Raw genomic sequence first — 20,733 nt, forward strand, 5'->3', positions numbered from 1 at the left:
AGCAAGTAGATAAAATGGTTTGACAAAGAGCAGCTTCTGATTAAGATATTTTACAAAGAGTATGTGGACAGGTCCAAGAAACGAATGCAGGATTTTGTACCTGAGCTTATTGATGATGGATATGTAATATGTTGTTGACTTGTTGTGAAAAATAGTGACAAGCAGTGCATTCACAGAGAATGATTCAGAGAACAACGACTATAGGCCTTAAAAGCTAATGGATGGAATTAGAAAGAGAGGCACGAACTGGTTGCAATAGAGTATATCTGTGTTTTTTAATGTAAATTGAGATGCTTAAGATTGTTTCATATCAGCTTGAGGACAAGCTGAATCTCACATGAGCGATATTGATAGACACGGAAGGGGAGATTAGCAAAAAGGTCTTTGACCATTAGTTTGTGTGGGGAGACTCTATGACAACCGTAATTATTCTTGTTCTTGATTGTTGAGTAGTAAAAGAGAGATAGGATCTGTAATATTTATCAATTTAAACTACTAACAAACCTTTTGGTGTCTTCTCTGGACGCTACAATCTCGGCTATGCAAAGCTGAAACATTTCCATATTGGTCAGAGAGCAGCTGGACCTCTAAATGCCGACTCTATACAAATACAAAGAGGAAGAAAAAAAAACAACACATTACCAAATTAATCTCTCTAGATAGATGCTAGGTAGCTATGCTTAGATCAAAGAGATAGAGCTAAGTAGCTAATACCTGTGAAGCAACCTTCATTATGAATATTGGTGAGCCTGGGACCTCACCTTGAACTTGCTTGAATAGAGCTCTTACCTCATCATCATTATGAACCTATGAATTGAAACCAAAGTAAGTATACACTTATATAGGAATTGGCTCAGTGAAAGTCCAAACACTACAAGAAAAACATAATTTTACAACGGTCAAAATGGTCGTTATTTCGTCGTAATAGGACTATTACGACGAACTACCGACGATTACGAAATCGTCGTAAAGTCATCTTCGTAATAGATAAATCGTCGTAAAATCGTCGTATAATATACTACGGTTTTGTTTCGTCGTAACATCGAGGGAAACAAAATCGTCGTAAATGTGTCGTACAGTTTACGACGATTTTACATCGAATTGCGTAGACTTGGTCTTCGCATGGACCGTCGTTAAGTGGTCGTTAATGATCGACGTAAGATCGTCGTAAAATGTACAACGCAAAAATCGTCGTAAATCAATCGTAAAGTATTTAATCATTTCGTCGTAAAATCGTCGTAAATGAAGGACGTATAATCGTCGTATTTGTCGTCGTACATTTTGGTCGTATAATCGTCGTAATATTTACGACGAATGTACGACGGTTTTATAAAATAATAATAAAGATATTACAACGATTATACGACGTTTAATATATATAATTGAAAATTAAAAAAAAAAATTCGAATTAAATTTTAAATTAAAAAAAAATAATTTACAATTTAAAATTTATTAAAATTTCAAATTAAAATTTCAAATTAAAATTAATTGTAATATTTACCAAAAAAAAACCCTACAGCTCTAAATCTAAATCTATATCTATATCGTCGATCCCGTCACCAGCCTGCTCCCCATCGTCCTCGACGTGTTCCTTGCCGGGTCTTCGGTTAGATGCTTCCGCCGGCGCCTGATCTCCGACTCTAGGAGGCTCAACCCCGAGAGATCGGAACATCTCCTCGTCCGTCTGCACCGGCGGTTGCGTCCTAGTAGATGACCCGGCAGACGATCAGACAACCCCATCAGCCCGCAGCTTGTCCAACTGCGCCATGAGCACCGGGTTGTCGGCTCCCATGATCTCAAAGAGACCGTAGAGCTGGTCGATCCTCGTCTCGTAACGGGTCCGCATCTGATCGATCTCCTGGTGGATAATCGGATCCGGGACCTGGACGTGACCAGTCGCCGTAGCTCTCGGGGTATCACGGATGGACCCCATCCCTAATACCCGCCCCTTTTTCTTTGGGGCAACCTAAAAATATTTAAAAACATTATGGTTAGAAATTCAATTTAAAACTAAAGTTACATTAATTAAATTTACCTCTTCAAAAATCTGATCCATCTCCGCCACCGTCAGCGCCGGGGTCGATTGGACCGAGCTACCTCCGGGAGACGTTGGACGCGCCTGCTGAGTCAGCTGCGTCTGCCGCTCCTCGATCGCCGCACAGGCGGCGTTGTAGATCTCCTCCACCCGAGGATCAGTGAATTCGCCATTCCGCTTCTTATGCGTCTCGGCGAAAACCTTTGTCATCGGAGGAAGTTCTCCTCCGTTTTCTTCGACCTACAAAATCAAAATGAAAAAAATTATAAGACAAATAAGGGTTAATTATTTAAAAACAAAAAAATCAGTAATTTTAATTTACTTACCATCATAAGCCGTCTTCCGGCAAAAGGAATCTAGCCGGAAGTGTGCGAAACGTTCTTCCGATTTCCCGCATCGTCAGTAGCGTTCCTGAAAATTATTTTCATTAGAATATATTATAAGAATTAATGAAAACAAATAATGAAATTATTAATGAAATTAACTTACCTAGATCCGGAACACTTGGCGGCCGTAGTCTGGTTGTGCGGATCCAACCAGTACTGGACAAGGCCCCGCGGCTTGGCCTTGTCGCCGTCAACCTCCCACTTCCGTTTCCAGTCGGAAACGGTGTTGTTGAGGCGGAATTTGACCTTCTCCTTGAAGGCCGTCTCCACACGTCCGTGTGCGGATGTTTCCCAATGCCAGTTTTGCTAGGAAAAAAAAAAGTTAGTAATTATTGTAAAAAGTTAAAATTAAAAATTAAAATTAAACGAAATTGTAAATTATTTACCGCAAAAAACTTGAACCAAGTGTCAAGTGTGGCCTGATCCAGCTTCTTCCAGCTGGTATGGGGTTGTACGAAAAACCCCTTGATGATATCCGCAACGTTACGACCGACTGCATTGTCGGTCGTAAACCTAGTCAAATAGAAAGAGAAAAGTAAATTAATTTCAAATATATAAGAATAAATATTAATTAATTTAAAAAAATTGTAGAAAAAAATTTTCGTACCAAAATGTTCCCGGGACTCGATCCGGGTCGAGTTTGTTCATAGTCTCACGACCCGGCTGTGCCAGAAGATCTTGTACCGTAAACTGGGCATACGGTACAGGCGGTGTTAAGAATCGGCCGGTGCGGGAGCCGCTGGTTTGGCTGGTGGTGGTGGAGGCGGTGCCGGCTGCGGTACAACGACCGGTTGGGAAACCGTCCGTTGTGTTCCCGAGGACTCCATGATGACTGATCCGGTCGCCGAGGTAGACGGGGCCGTACCGTCAGAATCGACCAGCTGGCGGTAGTGAAATCTCTTAGCCCTATCAACGGAATCTACAAAATTTTAAAAAAAATTGTTACTAATTTTTCAAATATTTATTTAAATTTACAAAATCCGAGTCTATCTAAATTCTGAAACCTAAATCTAAATTCAGAACCTAAATCTAAATTCCGAACCTAAATCTAAAAGAATATGTAATGAAATTATTTTAAAACAAAAAACTTACAAGTATTTGGCTAGGGAGAGGTTTAGGAGATTAGGGAGGTAGAGAGAGAAAGTTTATTAGAGAGAGAAGGGAGAAGAGAGGAATGAGCGACAAAATGGGGAAAACTCGCATCCCTTATATAGATTTTGTGATCGTCGTAAAATCGTCGTAAAGTTACGACGATTTTACGACGATTTGGTTGTATATCAGTCGGTCCACTACATGACACGTGTCATGATAAGAGCGTTTAACCGTTACGATGGTTTTACGACGATTTTACCCTAAACCGTCGTAAACCCGTCGTAACGTCTAAACATTTATAACCTCGTACCTCGGATCAAGAGCCTATCCGGTGCAAACGTTACGACGGTTCCACGGCGGTTTCAGAGAACTTAGTCGTAAAACCGTCGTAAAGTTACGATTATATTACGACGGTTTTACGATGTTTTTAAAAAAAGTTATTAAACCCTAAATCTTAAAAAAGGGATATTGCATAAAGAACAATGCGAATGTTATTGTATCCTAACATATAACAAAAGGTTTACAACTTTGCATGTCTGATGGATTTATGACATGAGATAGTAAATATTGAAATTTCGTAATCTAATGTATAACCTTTTACTTAACATTTACGAAAACATGCATGAACTTGTAAATATGTGTGTTTTTTTTCAAATTTTAGATTTTGCTCAGATTGATAGCATTTCATATAAAATAAGATAACCAATCAAAAACATTTGTGAAATACCTTACAACCAATAAGATATAAAAGATTCAAATTCTTCGATTTCAATATTACGACGATTTTACGATGAAATAGTGTACTCGTCGTAATCATTCTATAGATTCAAATTCTTCGTAATCATACAAGCTAAGTGATCATACGACGATATATATTCAAATTCTTCGTAATCATACGACGATATTACGATGGTTCGTCGTAAATACGTCGTAATGTTGAAACCCTATTCATTCAGGGCTTAAAACCTAGACTTAGGGTTTAGGGTTTAGAAAAACCGTCGTAAAACCGTCGTAAAATCGAATTTTAGGGTTTTTAAAAAATTCAAACAAACAAAGTTACAAATTACATAATAACAAACATTCACTAAATACAATGCATGAAACTCAATCAGATTCATCTTCCTCTATTACTTCATCACCATCACCGTCGTCTTCCGCCAAATCGTCATCATCGGTTTCAGCAAACTCATCATCACCTTCTTCTTCTGTATCATCGAGAAGATCTTCAACTTGCCTGTTCCGAGGGTCTATTAAGAAAATCTCCTCATCAACATCTGGTTCAGACATATCTACGCAAGTGTCCTGTTGAAGTGGAACATCCTCAACCCCTACAATCTTGCCCCTCGGAGCCACTTTAACTACAGCTAACCATGAAATTCCTGTTGATCAAACTCGAGGGTATGGCATAGTGTTGATCTTTACGATCATTGATTTCAGTTTCAGAAACCCCAGATATGCATTCTTTAACCTCATCAACAAATGTGCTGAGAAAAACAACAAATATATAGTTATTAATACTGACAACTCATATAAAGCTATTATTAATTAAAAAGTACCTTTCATACGATGACAACTCTTCACAATTTAACAGGATATACGTATGTGCACTGTGATAATCTTTTTCATTGGACCACCAAACTTCTTTTAGTTTTCTACTAAGACGTCCGATCGGCGAGAATATGTCAGGTACACCTTCAACGGCATATGTATGGCCAACTCCTCCATCATCATATCGACGAGTAGCTTTTTTGCGTGTTCGTACTTTTGGTGCAAAATAGTATGAAGTGAAGTGTGAAGTCTCTTGCGTCAAGCTTCCCACCACAATTGAGCCTTCCACTTTAGCTAGGTTTTTGGCTTTACCTTTAAGATGCTTCATGAAACGCTCGAACGGATACATCCACCTGTACTGAACGGGTCCACCGAGCTCTGCTTCGTGTGGGAGATGAACAGGAAGATGTTCCATAACATCAAAAAATGATGGTGGGAAGATCTTTTCCAAATTGCACAACAAGATTGGAATATTCAATGCCAGTTGTGATATTACATCAACTGATAATGTTCGTGTACTAAGATCCCGAAAAAAAGCACCAATGCCTCCAATAGCTTCATGGACATTTTTGGGCAAGAGTTCAGCAAATGCAAATGGAAATAATCGTTGGATAAACACATGGCAGTCATGGCTTTTCATCCCAGCAAACTTTACCCCATTCTCAACAGATTTGGAAAGATTAGAGACATACCCATCAGGAGATTTAACGTCAGAAGAAACCCATCTGAACAATGCTGACTTTTGATCTGCACTCAACCGAAATACAGGAACTGGTGCTTTCCCATTTCTCAGTAGATGCAACTCACTTCTGTTGCATAAATCAGGCAAGTCCAATCTTGACTTACCATTGTCTTTTGTTCTTCCCGCTACGTTCATAACTGTATGCATGATGTTATCAAAATAGTTTTTTTCAATGTGCATGACATCAAGATTGTGTCTGAGCAGATGATCTTTCCAATAAGGTAGTTGCCAAAAGATACTTTTCTTGTGCCAATTATGATGAACTCCATAACCTTCAGGCATATTTGCAGGAGTGTGCCAGTTTCCCCCATGCGTTACTGTTTCCTCTGCCCTCCAATGATCGATTTGCGCCTGTATATCAGCTCCTATTAAATTAACGGGTGGAGGGACATGTACTCTTTTGTTCTTCATAAATAACCTCTTTTTCATCCGATATGGATGGTTATCCGGTAAAAACCTCCGGTGACAATCAAACCAACAAGTTTTTCAACCATGTTTTAGCTGAAACGAATCAGTTCGATGAAGACAATAAGGACAAGATAGCCTCCCATGTGTAGTCCATCCTGATAGCATACCATAAGCGGGGAAATTGCTTATTATCCACATAAGCACAGCCCGCATAGTAAAATTTTTCCTCGTAGAACAGTTGATAACTTAAGTTTTTAAGGCCTTAAGAAGGGTTATCAATCCCCTTGTCAAAGTAGTATAAGGGGTGTCAATCCATATGTGTGGTAGTTAGGCACTAGTTTATGTGATAAGTTCTTAAGTCAAGTGATCAAAGATGAGTTTTGGTGTGAACAAAGTAACAAGAAAGCATAAAACAAGAAACAAACAAGCTATGATTAATGAACTAAGCAAGCAAACAAAACAAGATGATGGTGATTAAGCAAATGATAAAAGCTAAACCTCTAGATGTGATCATTGATTAGGGTGCTTTAGATATTGAATCATGATGCTAAGAACATAATGCAACACTTGCTACTCTTTAGTCTATGCTTCTTAATCAGATTAATTCATTCCCATGACAATAATCCCTTTGCAAATCACTTAATCAAGTCTAACAACCATTAGATATAATCAAGCAATCAGCAAGCATAATGCATCAAGCCTAATAAGTGACCAAACAATCTCTCAACCAAGAAGACTGAATCTTATACAGAAAGACATAACAAGCAATCACATGATCTCAAACATTTCAACTTAGAACTCTAATCTAGACTAATCCTCTCATGAAGGCATTAATCTCTACACTAATCCACTTTCAAACCAAATCATCATTTGTAAATATGAATCAATGAGCATTAAGAAACAGTTCTAATATGCCATTCATGCATTTAACAAATCATTCCCATGATGAAAAAGGCATAAACCCTTAAGTTAGCTCATCCAGGCATTTCATCAAACACCTTGTGGGTGGAGAAATGCCTAAGTTCTAGATCAAGCTTATAATGAGAGATCTAGCATTAAGAGCAGCTAACTAAGGAAATGAAATGAGAATCTAGACCCTAAACATCACAAATCAAACATCTAAGCACCCTAATCTACACACCTAGAAGTTTAAAAGATGACTACTCACTAATCATGAAGAACACATCTAATCTTTTGCAAAAGATGATGTTAATCATGATTAGAAGCAGAAATGAGATAATGAGATGATAAGAAACAGCTTTGGAATGATCAAATCCCTTAGATATCTCTTAATCAAACTCGTTTTTACACTAAAAAGGAAAGAGAAACAAGAGAAAAACAAAGCTTAAGTCTTGGAAAAAACCCTAAAAAGCATATATAGTGTCTCTTGCGGACCGGGTCAGCCTAGGACAAACTGGGTCCTGACCCGGCTTTGATGGATAGTGGTGTGGTTTGCCACGGTCAGATGATGCTTGGACAGACCGTGGCAAACTGACCGTGGCAAACTGATAGTGTCAAAGTTCTTGGACAGATTCTTCATGATCAAGGTTGCCATGGCTTGATTTACACCATGTCTAGTGGCCGTGTCTCTTCTTTTCTGGGTTTGTGTGATGAACTTCTTGGATTGCCACGGTCTAGTAGCTCTTGGTCAAGCCCCGTGGCAAGTGGTCGTGTCAAAAGCCGAAGGTGTGTAAAAGTTGTCATGGTCAAGTCCTAGACCATGGCATTCAAACCGTGTCAAAACCCGAATGCTTGTAAAGTTCCTCCCAGCCAAGTGTTTGTTTGCCACGGTCAAGTGTAGACCGTAGCATGAAGATCGTGTCAATCCCCTAAGGTGTGTAAAAGTTGCCACGGTCAAGTCCCAGACCGTGGCATTCAAACCGTGTCATGTTTCACTTAGCTCGCATCATTCAGGGCTGTCTGGACCTCTTCGCATTCAGGAGAGTGTAACTCATACGATACTTGTCCAAATTGAGTGATTCCGGTTTCAGAGGCGAGAGGACTCATATATATACAACTTTGGTGAAGGAAGCTTCGGTGCTTGGGAAGTGTAAGGCTTCCTGGAGGGCTCATCTTCGCAGTGAATTTACACGATCAGAGAGAGGCGTCTAGACATGTGTCCATTCCGGAGACCGTATCTTCCAGATAATAGATCCGAATTGAATGATCTTGGACGTTCTGGAAAGAGGACTCAAATATATCTGATTCTTATGAAGGCCCCGGAAACCGAATCGGTCTGGAAGTGCACCGTCCCTCGCATTCTTCGGAGCTCATCGGCTTGGTCCAAAACGGCAGCGAGACAGGAGTTTCTTCCGACGAGCTTAACTTTCTGCTCACGCGTCCGAATTCCATGATTCCACTTGTTCTGGAACCGTGATCTAATCTACGCCAACTTTTATGAATCCCCCGACAACTGAATCGGACCGGAAGGTTCCCCGGACAGGCGATCATTCAGGAGTATCGGATTGCTCCGGAATGGATGCGAGAGAAGTCTGTCTTCCGGTGACCGTATCTTTCAGCTCAGTGCTCTAAATGCCCTGATTCAACCTGTCCTGGGTTCTTGACTCAATTATCTCCAACTTTGCTGAAGACCCTGTAAGCTGAATCGGCCGGCAAGAGCTTCCGGTGACGCGATTTCGGAAATGTATCTGCACCCAGGATTTTTGGCCGAGAGACTTGACCGCGGTACGTGTTTTTGGCCGAGAAAGCTACCCGCGGGAAGGATTTTGGCCGAGAATCTTCGGCCATCAGTACATCATTTTGCCTAGAAACCCAAAATTGCTCCTTTTTACCATTTTTGATCATTTCAACTCCATTTCTTCATCTGAATCATATCCTCCACTCCAAATAAGCTCCAAAAGCACCTGTTTAACACTCCAAACCATGCAAAACTCTCTTGGACCTAATGTAATATCCTAAGTTCTAAAACAATGCCTAAAGACCTAAAATGTATGCAAATGAGACATAATTTGGACTAGAATATGTACATTAAATGATGCAATTTATGAATATATCAACTCCCCCACACTTATCCTTTGCTTGTCCTCAAGCAAAAAGGAACAAATGAGAGGAAAAGGTTGAATGCATTGGGAGCTCATTTTTCCTTTGAAAGAGAAAAGTGACCACTAAGAGAATTCAAGTTCATGCTCAATATGCAATGCAAGACCATACTCTGATGTATCAACTCAACAATAATCTCCACAAGTTCTCTTATTCCTCAACTCTTTGACATTCATTAAGCTCTTTACCAAGTGGATCAAATGATGCAGTGTTCAAACAAGCAAAGTTTGGCTTGGGTGAGGTAATGAGACTAAATTGGTCTCATCAGCGCCTAAGTGGGTTCAATGCAGCAAGGGGATCTCTCTATGAATGATCAAACTTTGGCAGAATGCTAAAGGTAAAAAGCAACCTATGCATACAACGGCAAGGACTCATCCCACCCCACACTCTACTCAAAGCTTTCTCACTTGCTCAAACTCTCAAGAACCTCACTTCCCACACTCATTTTCCTCTCACTAGGGGACTCACTTTTCATTTTCACACTCAAGTCTTGGAGTTCAAACTTTACATAGCTCTTTTTCACTTACTTTTGTAACTTCTAGCCTCTTTTTCTTTCTTTTTAAAACATTTGAGCTCTTTGGCTTCTTTTCTTTTCCTTTCACTTAGAGGCTAGACTCTTTCTTTTCAAAACACTAGAGCTCCCTTTCTTTGACTCAAAACTCCAAGACTGATTTCTTTTCTTTTTTTTTCTATCCCCTAGTTCTCACCACTCTCCTTTTTCCACTCATCTCTCCTTTTTCCACTCACCAACAAGTATCCCCCCACACTTAGTTCTTGCCAAATCTCTCAGCTCCTTGATGATGGAACTTAACACTCAATGAGACTTGCCCTTGTCGCTCTAAACCTAACACTTTCTGCTAAGTTTGATCCAAGGTGGCCTTTCAATCACACACAAACATTTGGCTTGAAGGAAGGATGGGTTCAAGGTGAGGAAAACTGATCCAGATGTGGACTCAGCTATTTGAGCTAAGGAAGAGGGTGGTAAAAACAGGATTCTAGCTCAAATATGTATATAGGTATCCACAAGCTTATTCAAACAATGCATCACAAGATAATTTCAAGTCAAGTTCAAGGTTTTCACTTATTAGAGTTGAGTTCAATTCAGACTTGCTTCTCAGATTCAAACCATTTCAAGCCTTGCAAGCACAGAAGTCATTTCACAAGCATATTTAATCAAAATTCTCAAAGTGATGTACTCTCAAGGAAAGAACCTATCATTACTCCCATGCACAATGAAACCTATATGATGCAACTAGACTCAATCTTAAAAATGTGAAATGCAACTAGAATGAACATTTTTTTTGTGAAATTTTTTCAGATTTTTCCATTTTTTTGGTTTTTTATATGCACTTAGATGAATGCAAAATGAGACTCAAAGTGAAAAGGAAAATAAGAGCAGAATAAACATGATTAGTAAACACAAAACCCCTCCCCCACACTTAAATAACACAGTCCCTTGTGTTATAAAAGCATGAGAAAGAGGAGAAATCAAACATGAAATGCAAAAGATAAAGAAAAATGCTAAATGCTCATTTACAAGTGTTTGGAGTGATACCTGGTGTGGTTCTTATGCAAAAGGGGAGTGAGTATCTGCACCAGATGAGGCCAGACATCATTGGAGATGGGTTTGGCTTGGCCTGAACTCCCTTGTGCGGCATGGACTTGTCTTGGACCAACTCGCACACCCAAGTAGCACACCAGGCGGCTCACCAGTTTTCATTCCTTAAGTCCTTCCTCAGCTTGTTCACAGACTCCTTTTCAATTTGTCCTTGGACCACAGCATTCCTTAGTCACCTTAGACCTGAAAACACTTCACAAAACCCATCAAATTATCCTAAAACATGAAAAAGAAGAGAAAAGATTAAGAAGATTATATACAAGGATAAGCTTGGGGTGTCTCCCAAGAGCACTTTGTTTAAAGTCACTAAGTTTGACTTTGAAAAACCTGTTTTTAGCTGGGGTGAGGTTGAGCACTGATGCTTTTCAGCACTTCAATGGTCCTGAGCAAGAAAGCTGAGTTGGTTTGCTGCCTTTGGGAACCATTAGACCCTTGTCCTTGAGATCCCATCTTGAAACCTTTGTCCACCAGCTCTTGAATACCATCAAAGATGGCTTTTGTGAGACATGCCCTCACTTCAGCAAACAGACCTGGTTTCCCATTGCAATCCAGCTTATACTTCAGAGATCCATCATCATCAACCCAAGGAGTGAGATCAAAGTCTTGGGAAGAAATATCAGGTTTAATACTCTTGTCTTCTGATGCTGAGCCATCACTTTTGGCGTTAATCATCCTTAGGTCACTAAGTGTAGGAGACCATGAGAGTAAGATATCTTTTTCTCTGATCAATGGCCCTCCATTCTCATACTTGTAACCAGAGTTGATGTGGGATTCTTTCTCATTTTCCACAGCTGAAAGAGATTGGGATCCACCTAAAATCCCAGCACTTCCCACATACTTCATCTCAAGTACCTTAGGCGGTTCTATCTCTTGGACAACTGATCCACAAAAATCAGCTAAAAGTGGTGGAACAGGGTAAAAGGCATCCTTATCCACCTTTGTAAGCACCACTCTTTGAGTATCAAAGTCAATCATTGCACCAGTGGTGTTGAGAAATGCAGTTCCAAGCAATAGGGGGAGCTCTTTGGTCTTCTTCATCTTCATGATGACAAAATCAGTGGGGATTACACATTCACCAACTTGAAGTAGATAGTCTTCTAAAAATCCATATGGTTTCTTGGAGTAGGAATCACCAAAGGTGATAGAAGAAGGGTAGGACGTTATAGACTTGACCTTTAGCTTCTCCATCATATCTTTAGACACTATACTCACACTTGAGCCTGAATCACACAAAGCATTCTCAACTCTAAAGTTGCCAAGAGTGCAAGAGATGGTGAACTTCCCTGGGCTGCCTAGCTTTGGGAGGGAGGTGGGCTTCATCTGAGTTGATTCAGAGGTGGAGGCACTATCTGTTGGCATTGCTTGATCAGTTGGCAGCTCCTTTGTTTCAAGAGACTCTGGATCATTCCCTTTCTGAACAGAAAAAACTGAACCGGCTGCCCCCAGACTTCCATTCTCAATGTCCTCATTGAGTTCATGTATGAAGCCCATGAAATCCTCTAAAATGGCATTCTCATCCACATGAGTTTGTGCAGGTTCACTAGAGACTTGACCATAGAGAAGGTCTTCTATTTCTTGCACAACAGCTGAGTGGTCATCATTGGAGTAGATGGCATTGCAATAATCCTTTGGGTTTTGAACAGCTTTACCAAGAAGAGAGACTTGTGGTTCAGAAGTGCAGATGCCCTTGTTCTTTTTAATAGCCTTTATTTCAGCTCCTAGTGTCTCCAGGTCAGATACCATCTTTTGTTGTCCTAGTAAGAGCTGTTGGAGAACAACATTGAAATCAGGACTTTGTTGAACAGGTGGTGGGGCAAAACCAGGAGGTGGTGGCCTTTGTTGCTGGAAGCTGAGTTGGTTATTGAAGCTATTCCCTTGGTTCTGAACCGCTGGTTGCTGAAAACCCTGTTGACCTTGGAAGTTACCTTGGTACTGATTCTGTTGAACAAAGCTTTGAGGGGGGTATATTTGGTCTTGGGGGTTGGCCACATTGTTGCTCCTATAGGACAAGTTCTGGTGTTTATTGAAGTTGTTGTAACCATTGAAATTTTTTTGATTCCCAATGAAGTGCAACTCCTCTTGAGTGAGACTCTCTTCGTTTGTATTTGTGAAGCATCTCTTTTCCTCACTCACATAGTTTATAGGCTTTTGAGTGGCAGCTAGGGCTTTTTCAAGCTTGATATTCAGCACTTTGATCTTCTCTTCCAGCTCTTGGTGTCTACCAGAATCTTCTCCTCTATAGCTTCTATCATAATCTTCCCCATAAGTGTCTTGGCTCATGGCTAAGTTCTCAACAAGTTCCATAGCTGCATTGATTTCTTTTGCCAAGAAATTTCCATTTGATGCTGTGTCCAACTGAATCCTGATCTTAGGAACAGCTCCTCTATACAAAGTGCTAAGGAGAGAGGCTTCTGAAAAGCCATGATGTGGACACTTATTTGTGTAGCTTCTAAACCTGTCCAAAGCTTCTCCAAAGGTCTCATTAGAATGTTGAGTGAAGCTGAAAATCTGGTTCCTTAGCTTTGCAGTCCTTGAGCTTGAGAAGAACTTGGATAGAAAGGCAATCTTGCATTGCTCCCATGTGTGGATGGATCCTCTTGGGAGGTTCTTTTCCCACTGATGTGCCTTATCTCCAAGGATGAATGGGAACAATCTCAGTTTGAAGCTGTCTTCAGATACCCCATTGATCTTAGTGAGATCACAAACTCTGTCAAACTGATCCAGATGCTCCAAGGGATCCTCCATAGGTAAGCCATGGAACTTCTGATTCTGAACCATATTGATCAAAGAGGCCTTCACCTCAAAGTTGTTGTTTTGGACAGGAGGTGGCCTGATTCCTGCTCCATACTGGTGTGCATAAGCTCGGTCATTCTCACCAACAAAGACTGGTTGGGGCTGATTACGTATGGGTGGGTTTGGGTGGGGCTGTGGAGGATTAACCTGAGGTCGGTCTTGGTTCTGGTTACCCTGAGCATGTCCCTGATGGACCTGAGCCTGTTGAGCCTGAATTCCAATCCCATTACCAGCTCTTTGACCTTGATCAGCTTCTTGAGCCTGATGCTCATTCCCAACTTTCTGATTCATTCCTAACCTCTCCAAGTGAACAGCTATTTCTCTTTGTCTTCTTGCTTGGCTTCTTGTGATCATCACCCTGAGAACAAAGACAGAACTTGAAAAGTGATCAGTAAAACAAAATAAACTTGATCTCAAAAACTATATCAGAAACTAATGCTAACAATCCCCACACAATATGGCAACGGCGCCAATTGATAACTTAAGTTTTTAAAGCCTTAAGAAGGGTTATCAATCCCCTTGTCAAAGTAGTATAAGGGGTGTCAATCCATATGTGTGGTAGTTAGGCACTAGTTTATGTGATAAGTTCTTAAGTCAAGTGATCAAAGATGAGTTTTGGTGTGAACAAAGTAACAAGAAAGCATAAAACAAGAAACAAACAAGCTATGATTAATGAACTAAGCAAGCAAACAAAACAAGATGATGGTGATTAAGCAAATGATAAAAGCTAAACCTCTAGATGTGATCATTGATTAGGGTGCTTTAGATATTGAATCATGATGCTAAGAACATAAGGCAACACTTGCTACTCTTTAGTCTAGGCTTCTTAATCAGATTAATTCATTCCCATGACAATAATCCCTTTGCAAATCACTTAATCAAGTCTAACAACCATTAGATATAATCAAGCAATCAGCAAGCATAATGCATCAAGCCTAATAAGTGACCAAACAATCTCTCAACCAAGAAGACTGAATCTTATACAGAAAGACATAACAAGCAATCACATGATCTCAAACATTTCAACTTAGAACTCTAATCTAGACTAATCCTCTCATGAAGGCATTAATCTCTACACTAATCCACTTTCAAACCAAATCATCATTTGTAAATATGAATCAATGAGCATTAAGAAACAGTTCTAATATGCCATTCATGCATTTAACAAATCATTCCCATGATGAAAAAGGCATAAACCCTTAAGTTAGCTCATTCAGGCATTTCATCAAACACCTTGTGGGTGGAGAAATGCTTAAGTTCTAGATCAAGCTTATAATGAGAGATCTAGCATTAAGAGCAGCTAACTAAGGAAATGAAATGAGAATCTAGACCCTAAATATCACAAATCAAACATCTAAGCACCCTAATCTACACACCTAGAAGTTTAAAAGATGACTACTCACTAATCATGAAGAACACATCTAATCTTTTGCAAAAGATGATGTTAATCATGATTAGAAGCAGAAATGAGATGATGAGATGATAAGAAACAGCTTTGGAATGATCAAATCCCTTAGATATCTCTTAATCAAACTCGTTTTTACACTAAAAAGGAAAGAGAAACAAGAGAAAAACAAAGCTTAAGTCTTAGAAAAAACCCTAAAAAGCATATATAGTGTCTCTTGCGGACCGGGTCAGCCCAGGACAAACTGGGTCCTGACCCGGCTTTGATGGATAGTGGTGTGGTTTGCCACGGTCATATGATGCTTGGACAGACCGTGGCAAACTGACCGTGGCAAACTGATAGTGTCAAAGTTCTTGGACAGATTCTTCATGATCAAGGTTGCCATGACTTGATTTACACCATGTCTAGTGGCCGTGTCTCTTCTTTTCTGGGTTTGTGTGATGAACTTCTTGGATTGCCACGGTCTAGTAGCTCTTGGTCAAGCCCCGTGGCAAGTGGTCGTGTCAAAAGCCGAAGGTGTGTAAAAGTTGCCATGGTCAAGTCCTAGACCGTGGCATTCAAACCGTGTCAAAACCCGAATGCTTGTAAAGTTCCTCCCAGCCAAGTGTTTGTTTGCCACGGTCAAGTGTAGACCGTAGCATGAAGATCGTGTCAATCCCCGAAGGTGTGTAAAAGTTGCCACGGTCAAGTCCCAGACCGTGGCATTCAAACCGTGTCATGTTTCACTTAGCTCGCATCATTCAGGGCTGTCTGGACCACTTCGCATTCAGGAGAGTGTAACTCATAAGATACTTGTCCGAATTGAGTGATTCCGGTTTCAGAGGCGAGAGGACTCATATATCTACAACTTCGGTGAAGGAAGCTTCGGTGCTTGGGAAGTGTAAGGCTTCCTGGAGGGCTCATCTTCGCAGTGCATTTACACGATCAGAGAGAGGCGTCTAGACATGTGTCCATTCCGGAGACCGTATCTTCCTAATCATAGATCCGAATTGAATGATCTTGGACGTTCTGGAAAGAGGACTCAAATATCTCTGATTCTTATGAAGGCGTCGGAAACCGAATCGGTCTGGAAGTGCACCGTCCTTCGCATTCTTCGGAGCTCATCGGCTTGGTCCAAACGGCAGCGAGACAGGAGTTTCTTCCGACGAGCTTAACTTTCTGCTCACGCGTCCGAATTCCATGATTCCACTTGTTCTGGAACAGTGATCTAATCTACGCCAACTTTGATGAATCCCCCGACAACTGAATCGGACCGGAAGGTTCCCCGGACAGGCGATCATTCAGGAGTATCGGATTGCTCCGGAATGTATGCGAGAGAGGTCTGTCTTCCGGTGACCGTATCTTTCAGCTCAGTGATCCAAATGCTCTGATTCAACCTGTCCTGGGTTCTTGACTCAATCATCTCCAACTTTGCTGAAGACCTTGTAAGCTGAATCGGCCGGCAAGAGCTTCCGGTGACGCGATTTCTGAAATGTATCTGCATCCGGGATTTTTGACCGAGAGACTTGACCGCGGTACGTGTTTTTGGCCAAGAAAGCTACCCGCGGGAAGGATTTTGGCCGAGAATCTTCGGCCATCAGTACATCATTTTGCCTAGAAACCCAAAATTGCTCCTTTTCACCATTTTTTATCATTTCAACTCCATTTCTTCATCTGAATCATATCCTCCACTCCAAATAAGCTCCAAAAGCACATGTTTAACACTCCAAACCATGCAAAACTCTCTTGGACCTAATGCAATCTCCTATGTCCTAAAACAATGCCTAAAGACCTAAAATGTATGCAAATGAGACATAATTTGGACTAGAATATGTACATTAAATGATGCAATTTATGAATATATCAACAGTCATATGTACGAACACCAGTATACCATAACTGATTCAACTCATGTATGAGTGGCTGCAGAAATACATCGAGAGCTCGCTTCGGATGATTTGGACCTGGAACCAAAATACTTAAGAAAAGAAATTCCCTTTGCATGCAAAAATCTGGAGGAAGGTTATAAGGAGTTAGGATTACTGGCCATAATGAATATTGTCTACCAGACATACCAAATGGACTAAAACCATCAGTGCACAGACCAAGATAGACATTCCGTTTGAACTTAGCAAAATCTGGGTATACCATATTGAAGTGTTTCCATGCCTGTGCATCTGATAGATGAACAACTTCTCCATCTACTTGTGTATGTTCTGCATGCCACCTCATTGATGCAGCTGTCCTTTCAGATTGATAAAGCCGTTTTAACCTATCAGTTATAGGGAGATACCACATACGTTTGTACGGTATCCTTTTATGCCCACCAGTTTGCGGCCTGTATCTTGGTTTTTGGCAAAATCGACATTCCTCCAGCTGATTATCATCTTCCAAAAAATCATACAGTTGTCAACACATACATCTATCATCCGAAGGTAAACCAAGACTAAAAATCAACTTCTGAATTTCATAGTATGTTCCCGCTGCCAAGTTATCCTCCGGTAGATACTCTTTCAGAAGATCAGCCCAATCATCCATGCAAACCTTAGCCAGGTTATGATCTGTTTTAATTGACATCATCCTAGCTGCCAACGATAATTTAGACAAGCCTTCTCTATATCTTTCGTAGATTGGCTGATTAGCATTGTCTAACAAATCATAAAATCGTTTGGCATCTACATTAGGTTCCTCAACAGCATTACCAGTATGCGTTTCATGAAATACATCAGTCACCATTTCGTGCATCCTATCATGATCTACACTTTGATCATATTGATACTGATTAGGCTGATGACCATAATTTGATTCATCAATATCAACATGACTTTGATAATTACTACTACTACCAGCATTCCCATGAGTATTACTGCCATATCCTTCTCCATGTAGATACCAAACAAAATATTGCGGCATAAACCCTCTATTTAATAAATGCGTCCACACGGTTTTGGTTAGTATATACCTCGTATTCTTGCATTTCAAACAAGGACAAAACATCTTCCCACTATCTTTCGTTCTCTCCATATTTGTAGCCTGAAACATAAATATTTCTAACCCGTTCTTGAACTCTTCTGTCAACGCCCCATCTGAATCTTTACGCATATACATCCAACTTCTTAGCTCGTATATAGACATCTTGAAAATAAACTGAAAATACTATCTCTTTTTATTGATTAGACAATTGTGTCACGTCTAGCCACGTGAATGGAGTAAATTAACTTTATAATATTATTACTTCTTTTTTTCAAAGTAATATAACTCTTAATTCGGGTTTCCAGCAATGGACAACCCAATATATAAGGATTTACAACACTATACTAACATTTAAAAGACCTACAATGGGTCTCCAAGATGAAGATGCTCTTATGTTTGAATGATGATGTGTTGTGATTGAAAGAAGAAATGAAGATCTATTTATAGGAAAATTTCGGGCTTTACAATGCTTTTACGACGACATTTTACAACGAATTTACATTCAAAAATAATATTACGACGAGTTTACGACGATTATGCGATAAAATCTTTCCCCTAAATTGTTAGGTAAACATGTTTTAAATGTTTTCCACCTAACTTCTTTTTCGACGTAAAATCGTTGTAATATGTACATCGAAATGCAGTCGTCGTATATTCGTCGTAATTTTACATCGAATTTACGACGATTTTACATTTACTAGCAAATCTCTCGTTATCGATGTATAATCGTCGTAATTTGTCGTAAATTGTACGTCAAGTTTACGACGATTTTTTTATACGACGGTGTTACGACGGTTTTAAAATTAGACGTACGATCGTCGTAAAATCGTTGTAAGCTTGCGACGATTTGAAAACCGTCGTAATGGACCGTTGGAAAACGATTGTTTTCTTGTAGTGAAAGGTATATATCTACACAAGCTGACCTTCCTGATGCCTTTACCCCCACCACCCCACGCTGCTTTGATCATCGCTGGGTAACCGACAACTTGACAACTAGCAACCGCTTCTTCAGTTGTGTAGACACAAGCTTGGTTAAAGACCTCCTCGGGGATCGTCACCAAGCTGCTATCCAGAGGAACTTTAACCTGAAAACATAAGGATTCAGAACTTTACACAGATCAACATTTCTCTTTTTAAAAAAAGTTTACATACATGGGAACCACTCCATGGCAGAGTAGGTACATCAGCAGCTTGTGCAATCAACGACGAACCAATCTTATCCCCTAATGCTACCATTGAAGCTGCTGTAGGACCAAGAAAATGATTCATTTTGCCTTTAAAGCATCGGGTAACTCAGGGTTTTCAGAAGCATGACCCCAACCAGGCCAAACTGCATCCACACGCGTTATCTCGGCCATCTGCACATAACATTTTAACTCAGATGAATGAAGAATAACTCCAAAGAACCACAACTAAAGCATTAGTTGTTCCTAAAAAGCTGCATTCACCTCAACAACAAGATGAACATTAGCATAATTGTTGTTGTTTGTTCCTCCAGGAACCTCGAAAAACTGATCAGCGATTCTTATATGCTCCGCATTGATACGCATGTCTTCAGGAGTTTCCATCCCCACCAATGAAATGGCTTTTTCCGAGCCAAATGTTTCATAAGACCATGCTCTGACACTACGTATAAACTTCACAGCTGCTATTCCATTTGTAGTGACTAAAATGCTATGGATTGGTCTTTTCCCTCCAAGAGCTTTACAGAACTCATCGACTACGGCAGCGGTTTGAGAACCGTTGATGGAGCCTGGCATTCTAACTGTCCGTTGAGATTCAGATAAATCTGTAAAACATGCCATAAGCAGACATACTTGATGAGTTTACATTGAAATTATGGACAAACGATGTCTCATTAAATTTAGTTTAGGCCAGAGACACGGGCTCTTGAAAAAAGATAGAACATAACGACAACAACAAAAAGGACATTAATTGGTACTATCCTCATGAGCTTATGACACTACCAAAAAATAAACAAATTTGGTATTGGGAATCACGATGTATCAATGCTTTGCGCAGTCATATGAAGCAAAATGAAATCTAAAGAAAGAAAGCAAACCATTGTCCCGAAATGATGTCGGATCAAGGCGGCTCGAGTCGTTCTTTCCTAAGAAAGCCAGAGGTAGAAAATGTTTGTTCAGAGACAGATTTGTTCCTCCTCTTCTTCTGCTTTTGATTTTGTAAACAGAAACTCCTTTAAAGATTCTCATAGTATTTCCCAGCTTCAGTGTGGTTGGAAAATCTCTGTCAATGGTACGTGCAACTGTTGTGATCCGATCTCCATTTCCGACAGAACACGAAACCAAAGGTCATTGCTACAACAAAACTTTGTGATCAAGCCAAAGCTGTCCCGAGATCAGTAATATAGTGTAAAAACTAAAAACTGTCCTCGTTTTTTTTACTGGGCTTGTAATAATACTAATCAAATTGGGCTTTAAAGGCAGATGCTGTTTTCTGTTGGTCAAAACTTTTGGACCAGTCAATATATTTTTTTATTATCACCAGAAAAATATAAAATAACATTTTAGAATAAGCTGGATTAAGTAAGACTGACCGTATTTATAATCTCTTTCCTTCAAGATCATGTCCACTAATCATTATCTATTTTCTCTTAGATTTGTTTCTTATTCAGTTTCAACCCAATACGATTGTTACATGTATTGCCAATTCTTGATGAGACTGTACCAATCA

At 40.0% G+C, this 20,733-nt stretch overlaps 1 non-coding gene and 1 pseudogene across 1 annotated transcript; one reads left to right on the forward strand and one right to left on the reverse strand.

Moving 5' to 3' along the window:
- Positions 1 to 305: 305 nt before the first annotated feature.
- Positions 306 to 20,355, reverse strand: LOC112083518 (annotated as a pseudogene).
- LOC112083711 lies at positions 13,306 to 13,412 on the forward strand. The gene has a single exon (XR_002897847.1). It is a non-coding gene; the product is annotated as a small nucleolar RNA R71 (small nucleolar RNA).
- Positions 20,356 to 20,733: the final 378 nt, after the last annotated feature.

Source organism: Eutrema salsugineum, unplaced genomic scaffold, assembly GCF_000478725.1.
Source record: "Eutrema salsugineum unplaced genomic scaffold, Eutsalg1_0 scaffold_6, whole genome shotgun sequence".
In the NCBI taxonomy this organism is placed as follows: domain Eukaryota; kingdom Viridiplantae; phylum Streptophyta; class Magnoliopsida; order Brassicales; family Brassicaceae; genus Eutrema; species Eutrema salsugineum.